Genomic DNA, 10,603 nt, shown 5'->3' on the forward strand with positions numbered 1-10,603 from the left:
ATGCCACTGGATTCAATTTCTGATTAAAAAAAAAAAAAGATTGGTGCATTCTACACCCTCATTATAAATCTTGTACAGGGATGGGGTGAAGCTCTGTGGGAGGGGGAGGCCCTTGGTTCCATCCCAGCACTGCAATATTTTTTTTCTTTTTTTTTTTTTTTAAAGAGTGAGTGAGTGTGAAAGAGAGATGCTTGAGCCACATCCCCAGCCCATTTTTTTTCTTTCTTTTACTGGGGATTAAATCCAGGAGCAAGCGTTACCAGTGAGCTACATCCCCAGCCCATTTTATTCTTTATCTTGAGACAGTCTCACTAAATCACTGAGAATGGCTTTGAACTTGCCACCCTCCTGCCTTAGCCTCCCAAATTGCTGGTATTACAGTTGTGCGCCACTGAGCCCAATCTGAAAAAAAAAGAAAAACTTATACATCTTATGGTAAATGCCTTTTCCACTGTAACCCCCTACCCGAAATGCAGGTATCCCTTGATATCTGAACTCTCACTGATCAAATAGTTCCAACACAATCACTTTTAACCCCAAATTTCTTTTTCTTTCTCTTTATTTTGAGATGGGGGTCTCACTTTGTTGCCCAGGTTGGTCTTGAACTCCCATATTCAGGTGATCCTCCTGCCTCAGCCTCCCAAGTAGCTGGGACTAAGGTGATTATTGAAGTTGGCTCTAAAGTTTGCCATTTGAATCGAAACCCTGTGTGAGCTTGGGTGCTTGTCACCTTCCCTGTGCACGCTGAAGGGCTTACACAATGACATTATCTTCCCCTACCGAGGAGTCAGTGTTGACTTCTGCCTGGTGCCTACGATTGCACCAACCTGGGTCCACTCACGGATGGTATCTTGGGGATCTTGGACATCTTTTTGGTTTAGTTACATCCCATGATCATTGCAGTTTGGAAGGGAAATGGGGGTTCATATATGATGTGTATTGCACACAGCCACTAATGAGTCTAAGTGTTGAATAATTAGATAATTGGTGTTTTACATTTTTTCTATTATGCCATAACCCTTGGCAGGTTGCTCTCAGGATTTAAGAGTGTCTTAATATATCTGGGCAAGTTGGCTGGGGTTTTGGAAGAGGCGGGGGTACATTGTTTTTCTTGTTGAAAATAGTGCTTGTGGGCTGGGGTTGTGGCTCAGCGGTAGAGCACTCGCCCTGCATGTGTGAGACCCTGAGTTCGATCCTCAGCACCACATAAAAATAAATAAACAAAGATATTGTGCCCATGTATAGTTTAAATAAATAAATAAATAAATAAATAAAATAATGCTTGGAGCTGGGCACAGTGTATACCTGTAGTCCCAGCGGCTTGGGAGGCTGAGAGGAGAATCGCTTGTTCAAAGCTAGCCTCAGCAGCTTAGTGAGACCCTGGCTCAAAATAAAAGATAAGAGTCAGGCACAATGGCACATGCCTGTAATCCCAGCAGCTGCTTAAGAGGCTGAGGCAGGAGGATGGTGAGTTCAAAGCCATCCTCAGCAATTTAGCTAGATGCTAAACAACTCAGTGAGACCCTGTCTTTAAATAGAATACAAAAAAGAGCTGGGGATGTGGCTCAGTGGTGGAGTGCTCCTGAGTTCAATCCTTGGGACCAAACAAATAATAAAAGAGCTGGGGATGTGGTTCAGTGGTTAAGTGCCTCTAAGTTCATTCCCTTGTACCAAAAAATAAATAAACAGTGCTTGGGGACAATCAGGTGAGGAAGGTGCCTTCACTGCTATAAAATCTGCAAATTCTGAACTTGGGGGATTTGATCAGTAGGACAAAGAATCTTGCAGCAAAATTTCCCTGGAATCCGTTCAACCATCAGTGGCCACATGGTCTGAGGGGCTCATGAAGTTGCTGAGGCTGGCCTTGAACTCTCCATCCTCCTGTCTCAGCCTCCTGAGCCACTGGGATTACAGGTGTGTGCCACCGTGCTCAGCTGTTATAGAGTTTTAATCTTCTAGCTAATTAGAGACGTGCCTTCACCCTGTGCCACAAGGAGCCATGCCTTTGCCCTGGTCTCAGTAATGGCCGATGCTCGCGTGGAGCTTCCTGTAGCGGAGACTGAGAGCCACCTTAGCCGGGTGGGCAGGTTGACTCCACCAGAGGATGGTTCTGCCCAGAAAGCCAGCAGCAGAGGCCCTGGATCTTTATTTTAGCAGATTTATTCCTTTATCAGAGCCTGCCCAGGTCCCACCAATGCCCAATGACAGCAGTTAGCCGGCCTGACCTGTTAGCTGGCTCTCCTTGAAAACTCATGTGCGTGCTGAGCTGCACACCCCCTTCAATCCTGGACCCTGACAAATGCAGACATGTCAAGTTTTTATTTTCAAATTACTGGATGGATTATAAGCACCTCAGTATTCCTTACTGGGTATGTGATAAAAATATTTATGTTAAATATATATAAATATATAACTTAATTTATATTATATATGAATTTTATGTTCATATATAAAATAATTATATATTTATATATATTTAATATATATATATATATATATTTTTTTTTTTTTTTTTAAGTACCAGAGATTGAACTCGGGGGTGCTTAACCACTGAGCTACATCCCTAGTCCTTTTTATATTTTATTTTGAGACAGGTCTCCCTTGGTTGCTCATTTGCTGAGGCTGGCTTCAAACCTGCAATCCTGCCTCAGCCTCCCATTCGCTGGGATTACAGATGTGTGCCATCATACCTGGCTCACCAACCTTGCTGTGGATAGGATCTTAAGACTCCTCCAGACCTGGCCTCTAACTTTTGTTAATAATTATAGTTAGGGGCAGGGGCTGGGGCTCAGTGGTAGAGCACTTGCCTCACAGGTGTGAGGCCCTGGGTTTGATCCTCAGTACCACATAAAAATAAATAAATAAATGTATAAAGATATTGTGTCCATCTACAACTAAAAAAATAATAATTATTATAGTTATCCTTTATAGATTACTCTTACTAAGAGCATTCTGCCTGTAGGCTTATTTCTCTAAACACGGCTCTGATATGGTTCCAAGTATTTCAGTCCCCTACTGTCTTTTGCAGTGCCAGGGATGGAGCACAGGCCTCAGCACAGGCCACAGCAGCAGGTGCAGAACTGAAATTAGACTTCTTCAGCCTGGCTCAAATGTATCCACAGTTAAAACACCACCCTTCACCCAGTGTCATCTGCCCTTCATAGAGTAAGCTCTGTGTGCCCCAGTCTATACCAGAAGCTTCTAGCTTCTGCAGTTCTAAATCCCTTGAATGATCTCAACCCTGGAGTAGCCTCGTGGTTGTTCCCATTTTGTAGACATGGAAACCAAGGCTTGCTGAAATTAAGGTGTTTTTCCAAGGTCGAAGCAAAGAAGAAAGAACCAGTCCTGGGACCGCCCAGCCGGGGTTCCTGCCTGCCACCCATGCCCTCCTGGATCCTTCTTTCACCCTCTACTTGGGAGTTAGACTATTCCAGTGCTAGGGCCAGAAAATTTTCAATCAATGATTTTTGAAAAAGTTTTGAAACCAATGCACTGTCTTGCAATGAAATCAGCCTGAGTCTGGGTGAAAGACGGCAGTGTTGCCCTCCGGGGCCTCAGGGGTTTTCTCTGTGCTCAGCAAAGAGCAGGATACAAGATAGCCAGGGCGCAGCCGCTTGTTGAAACAGTAACAAGTGTGGCCGCTCCTTTCCGGGGCTTTGCCTTTCTGTCCCATCTCTGGTCTTCTTGGTTCTCTCGGTGGCACCCGCTGGGTCCTGGAGACCAGCTCGCCTTTCCGTTGGACCCCGGCTCATGGCCCCCAGCACTTTGGCCTTACTGGGGGCCCCTCTGTGCCCACTCTGCCTGCACCTGCCCCCGCCGCCGTCCCCTGCCACTGCGCCCCACTGCAGTTCTAAATCTCTGAAATAGTGACTCTGACCGAAAGGGCGTGGCAGGGCTCCCTCTGCCACTTCCTCCAGAGACTGCGACCCCTCCCAGGTGGCCCTGCACCTTGCAGCTGCTGAACTCCAGGCAAGGCAGCACACCAAGGGGACGGCTGCAGCCATCCCAGAGCTTGGGGACCCTTGGTCCCCTGGGGTTGGCACTGGCCTGGTGTTGGTGGACCCTGGGAGTGCCCAGAGGTGCGGGTGCAGGTGCCACGGCCGGTGGGAGGGCCCAGCTCCAGTCAAGTATAGGACAAGCCACTTTAGTCCCCTTCCCTGCCACACCCTCCTCTTGCGCTTGCTGTCTCCCACTCAGGCCGTCACAATCCCATTTTCTCTGTCTTCAAAAGAACCAAGTCGATTCCCTCCACTGCGACCCGCACTGGGTGCCACCCTAGTCCAGCTGCGGTCATCTCCCACCTCAAGCATTCCAGCCACCCTCCTTGCCCCACCACATGCTCCCCTCTTCCTCTGCTCCCCACACAGCCACCAGAGGGCTGCTGGGGTCCCTCCACCCAGACTTCCCCGGCTCCTGCCTCATTCAGAGACAGAGCCAGGCCCTCACCATGGCCCGCAAGGCCCCTGAAAGGTTTCCCCTCCTCACCGACAGCATGTCTTCCCACTCTCCCCCTTGGACGGAATTTCCCTATTTCTTCAACATACCAGGCCTGCTCCTGCCTCAGGGCCTTTGCGCTGGCTGGCTCTCTGCCTGGGTTCTCTACTCCACCCCTTGCTCACCTCCTTCCCATCTTTGCTTAATGTCACCTCAATAGGGCCTTCTCCGACCACCTTATTTTTTCCTACAACCTTCCTCCTGGTTTCTTGCCCTCACTCACCCACACCTACCCTGTTCTACTTGGTTTTATTTTATTCATGTATTTTTGTGATGCTGAGGATTGAAATCCTACTTCATGCAAGTGCCCCACTGACTGAACCGAGCCCAGCCCTCTTCTTGTTTTTAAATATAGCACCTGTCACCTCCTAACATGCTACTTACTGTGGTGCGCCACCTATGAAGCTATTTGAGTGGTCTCTGCTCCATACCGAGCCATGGGGGGACTTAGGTGTCCCCTTGGGAATGATCCTGGTGCTCTGGGCGTGTAGAGTGCCCAAGGCTTGAGATCTCCGCCCTGGTTCTACTAGTGGGACAGGTCTCAGGGCTCCGGAATTGGGCGTGACCCACTGGGCCTGGAAGCCCACCTCCTTCCTTATTTAGAAGAACATTCCATGGAAAACCTTTGAATTTTCCCATATATAATGAAGCGAATGCGGGCGCTGCTGGCTGTCTTCCCAGTGTGGAGGCTCGGCCCCTAAGGTCAAAGAGCTGTCCCACCCCCGCTTTCTGAAGTGACTTTCTGTGTAGTGTGGCCTTCTCGCTGCCTCTTCTCTTAGCTTTGTGTGGCAGCAGCTCACTGCACGCAGAGGAACTCCATTTCCACCCGGCACAGGACGTGGCTGGGAACTTAACTCCTTGTGCTTACTGCCTCCTGCCGTTTCCTCGAGGGTGCGCACTTCATTGGGTACAACCTTTGTCTTGTCCACTCTGTGTGTCCAGAGGACGGCATAGGCCATGGCACTGCACATAGTAGGTGCTCAGTATTTGCAGAATAAGGAGGTGGGGGGCTCCAGTGCTGCCTGTCTGTCAGAGGCTGGTTCAGCCCCACTTTGTCTACCTGCAGCCATGACTGTGGGCGAGTGCTGCCAATGCTCATGCTGGTGACAATGGCTCTGCTATGCCTCTCTCAAAGGCCCTTGGTGAAGGAGTGAAGGCACCTGATGGCTAGCTTGGGAGGGAGGGCTCAGTTGGCCCTGGATTGGGCTTGGACCTGGGTTCAAGGTTTAGAGAGGCAGTGTGGTAGGCAGGTGGGCAGAGGGTAACCACCCTGCTTTCCTGGTGACAGGTCGATGGTTCCAGGCCTCTTGGACTCCTCCTGACCACATCTGCTTTTCTTCAGGTCAATCTAACAGAGATGCCCAGGGACACATAGGAGCTGTGTTCATTCAAGTGGTACTGGAGATTGAAACCAGGGGTGCGTAACCATTGAGCCCTTTTTATTTTGAGACAAGCTGTCACTATGTTGTTTAGAGCCTTCCTAAGTTGTTGAGGCTAGCCTTGAACTTGAGATCCTCCTGCCCCAGCCTCCTGAGTTGCAGGGATTCCAGGCATGTGCCACTGTGCCTGGCAGATTTAATAGAATGGATACACCTGAAAAAAACTACCCACAACCATATACCCTATTCCCATCACCTCCAAATTTATTCGTGCTTCTATGCAGTCCCCCTCCACCCCCGGGCCCAGGCCACCATTGACCTGCCTTGGGTCACTCTTGAGTTCATTTCGTCTCTTCTAGAATTTTACATTAATGCCAGCATAGAGCACATAGCTTTCAGCGTCTGGCTTCTCTTCCTGGGCGTGATGCTCTGGGGACCTCCCCTGTTCTTGCACATAACAGTGGTTCATCCTCTGCTTGTTACTGAGGGGTGTCCCATTGCCTGATGCGCTCAGCTTGTATTCGCTCACCTGTTGACAGACAGCTGGGGCTTTACAGGTGTGGGCTGTATGCAGAAAGGTGCATTTTGTATATGAGCCACCACTTTTCTTTTTTTCTTTTTTGGTACTAAGGATGGAACCCGAGGGCACTTTACCACTGAGTCACATCCCCAGTCCTTTTTATTTGGAGACAGGATCTCACTAGGGAACCCTGGCTGGCCTCCAACTTGTGATCTTCCTGCCTCAGCCTCCTGAGTTGCTGGAAATATAGTTGTGCACCACTGAGCTCCACTAAGTCACTGTTTGTTTGTTTGTTTGTTTGGTTTTTTAAAGAGAGAGTGAGAGAGGGAGAGAGAGGAGAGAGAGAGAATTTTAATTTTTTTTTTTTAATTTTATCCGCGGACACAACATCTTTGTTGGTATGTGGTGCTGAGGATCGAACCCGGGCCGCACGCACGCCAGGCGAGCGCGCTACCGCTTGAGCCACATCCCCAGCCCCTAAGTCACTGTTTTTTAAAGGAAATATTTTGTGATGTCCAAGGATGAAACACAACATATTTACTGCTTGACAAAAACATTAGTCCACCCAGCAGTATAAGGGACACGGACCCTGCTTCTGTCCCACTGTGCCCAGTGAGAACCCTGAGGCAGCTGGGTCAGAGGGAGTTCCTGGAGTCTCCAGGGAGAACCAGGAGGATACCAACAGCTGGGTTTCATGGTGGGGCCATTCACCAATGGGTCACTAATCCACGAATTAATGTCAGCCATGGGCGTGACTACCCCAGAGTGGGTGCTGGTTCTAGTGCAGGCTCTGGGTAAGCTCTGTTTTCCTGACATGAAGTTCATAGATAACATAATCCACTGCTAATGATCCTTATCCAGTCATGGCAGCCTGTGCCTGTATCTCAGTTTCTCTGGAGGCTGAGCAGAAGAAACACTTGAGTTCAGGAGTTCAAGGCCAGCCTGAGCTATCTTAAAAAATAGCAAAAAATAGTCCTTAATTGGGGATGTAGCTTAGTGGTAGAACACTTGCCTAGTATGTGCAAGGCCCTGGGTTTCATCCCCAGCAATTAAAAAAATCCTTTACTGTCCTATCTGTAATAAAGAGAGAGAAAAGGAGAATGATTTATAATATATATCTCCACATCTCCAGAACCCAGGGAGGTAGCCAGACATTTACACCAGTAGTTGGCAGTTCCTAATGTGTTGGAGACGCGCTTTATTGGTGTCTAATTACCAAGAACCATGGTCAATGTGATTTTCTGATCTGGTAGATAATCCTTGGCCAAGTTTCTAACAAAACACGATAGAAGCTTCCCTCATTTTACACGGTAGTTGCTCTTCCTGGAAAATTCAGAGTCTGTTAAAGACAAAAGAGACTGTGTTTACCAGAAAGAGTTTGATTCAGGGCTCGGATAATTATTACCAGAGTTTTCACTTCCAAGTGAGGTTAAAATTTAGTTTGTCTGCACTCATTGTTAAAGTATTGAAATATTCCGGGCTGGGGTTTTGGTTAAGTGATAGAGAGCTCACAAGTGTGCAAGAGGCACTGGGTTCGATCCTCAGCACCACATAAAAAATAAAATAAAGGTATTGTGTCCACCTACAACTAAAAAAAAAAATTTAAATGACATTAAAAATATTGAAATATTCTATTCTGGCTGGTTAATAATAAAGAGTGAATGAGAGAGCAGTGAATTTCTTTTTTGTTGCTGAAACTGGATTTGAACTTGAGATCCTCCTGTCTTAGCCTCCTGAGCTGCTGGGATTTCAAGTGTGCAACACCATGCCCTGCTGAGAACAATGAATTCATATTCTAGGCTCATTAGTTCATGTTAATTGTTATGATGGGTTTTCTGTCCTATAATAATTTAGTTGATATTAAAGATGTTGAATACATAAAACCATCAGACAATATAAGACCTAGAAAAGTTTTTTAATTTCTATGCTTTTAGTTCAGGAACAGTGATAAGCGGAGAAAACCAAAAACACTATGGTTACTACTGAGAAGTCATTTGTTTATTGAGACCTCAAGTCACCTGATGATCCCCATTTAATGGGAAGCTGCTGGAACATCTGATGTGGTTCTCTGTGTCAAATCACACGAAGGCAAAGTAGTTGTCACTATAAACAGTGATAGCTTTGTTCATCAAGAAATCCCACCAACAATTTCTAAATAAAACAAAATTATTTGAGAATGATTTTAATTTCAACTTAATTCTTTGGTAAGCAATCTAAAGAAAGATGCATATATAGATCAATTGCTTGGAATATTTAGAATATAAAATATTTAAAAATTTGATGCTGGGCCCAGTGGCACATGCTTGCAATCCCAGTGACTCAGGAGGCTGAGACAGGAGAATTGTGAGTTCAAAGCCAGCCTCAACAAAAGCAAGGTGCTGGGGCTGGGGATGTGGCTCAAGCAGTAGCGCGCTCTCCTGGCATGCGTGCAGCCTGAGTTCGAGCCTCAGCACCACATACAAACAAAGATGTTGTGTCCGCTGAAAACTAAAAAATAAATAAATAAATAAATATTAAAATTCTCTCTTTCTCTCTCTCTTTAAAAAAAAAAAAGCAAGGTGCTAATCAACTCAGTGAGAATTGATTTACTTTATTTTATTTTCTAAATAAAATAAAAAATAGGGCTGGGGATGTGGCTCAGTGGTCAAGTGCCCCTCAGTTCAATTTCCAGTATCCACCCCCAACAAAAATGTAAAAAAAAAGAAAAAAAGAAAGAATTGATGCACCTACATGTTTATATCATTGAACTAGTTGACCAGTTGCAATACCCCGCTCCCCTTCCCAGTACTGGAGACTGCCCAGGGGACTCTCCCACTGAGCCACATCCCCAGCTCTGTTTATCTTTTTGAGACAGGGTCTCATTAAATTGCTGAGACTAGCCAAAACTTGTGATCCTCCTGCCAGCCTTCCATGTCACTGGGATTACAGGTCTGCATTATCATGCCCAGCTCAGCTGCAAAACATTTTAAATATGATCTTTCCCTCCTGAACATCACTGGGACATATGAAAATTGTGGGAGGCAGGGCTGCTGCTTTACTGCGTGGTGGTGTCCCACAGACCTGCAGAGGCCCCTCTGCTCAGGCCCTGCTTGCCAGGAGCCAGGAGTCATGTAATAACCTACATCCCTTCCGTTTCCAAAATGTTCCATCTTCTTTGGGAACCATTGTGGTTCAGTGGTTGAAGGCAGAGGCTAGGTGCAGGAAGTCCAGCTTTGGATGTCTGAGACTGGGCGGCAAGCTTGTCTTCATTTCCTGGTTTCTAAAGCCCCCCCACCCCCACCCCACCATTTCTATGTTAATGATGAACCCAGCCTAATTCCATTTTAAGATTGGGAACAATCCCATCACAAAGTCATGAAAAGTTAATTTCTGTTTTACTATAAATTACTGAGGTTTCTAAACCTGTTTGGAATTCCTGCCCGTGCTCTGAACTCACCATACCTGGCTCCCCTTGACCAGATAACAACCCTCTCTGAAACCTCAGTGGAGCCTCATAAATTCTGATGTTGGGATCTGAATTTACTCCTTATCTTGAAATATCATGCCATGTAGATCATTAACCTGCTATCTGCCTTTGTATTATGCTTGTCAAAATCTTGTTAGCTGTAAGTTCTCAAGACACCCCTCCTTTGCAACTTTTTGTGCTTTAAAACCTGGTTCCTGGAGAGCTGGGGGCTGATCTGTAGCCTGGCTTAGGGAGAGACCTGCTGGCCAGCTTTCTTTGTGTGAACAATATAAGCTTGCTTTAATTTAAAATTGGAGTCCGTGGCCTTTTCTTTGCAGTGAATTGCCTAAGAGCCACAGGACAATAGGCGGCCACATGAGGATTCACGCCTGGTCCTGATGGGGAGCGCTTCCCCTCTGAAGCACTTCACAGGGGCCTCTCCTCTGAAGCACTTCACAGGGGCCCAGAGGCCGAGTGCTCTCACTGTCCCACTTCCCAGATTCACGGCAGGGGTCCAAGTTCATACTGGGAGAAAGTGGCAGTGGTTTGAAGCCAGGCCTCTGCCACCTTGGAGCCTGTGCTTTTTTTGAGCTGGCGTCTCACCATGTCGCTCAGGCTGGTCTCTTGGGCTCAAGTGATCCTCCTGGCTCAGCCTCTCTAGTAGCCACCATGCCGGGATTCCTGTTTTTTTGTTTGTTTCAAAGCACACGTAGGAGGTGTGCCGAGCAAGTCATTAGGATGCAGCAAGAAAATATAACACCCCCA

The sequence above is a fragment of the Ictidomys tridecemlineatus genome, chromosome 15 (assembly GCF_052094955.1).
Source record: "Ictidomys tridecemlineatus isolate mIctTri1 chromosome 15, mIctTri1.hap1, whole genome shotgun sequence".
Taxonomy (NCBI): Eukaryota; Metazoa; Chordata; class Mammalia; order Rodentia; family Sciuridae; genus Ictidomys; species Ictidomys tridecemlineatus.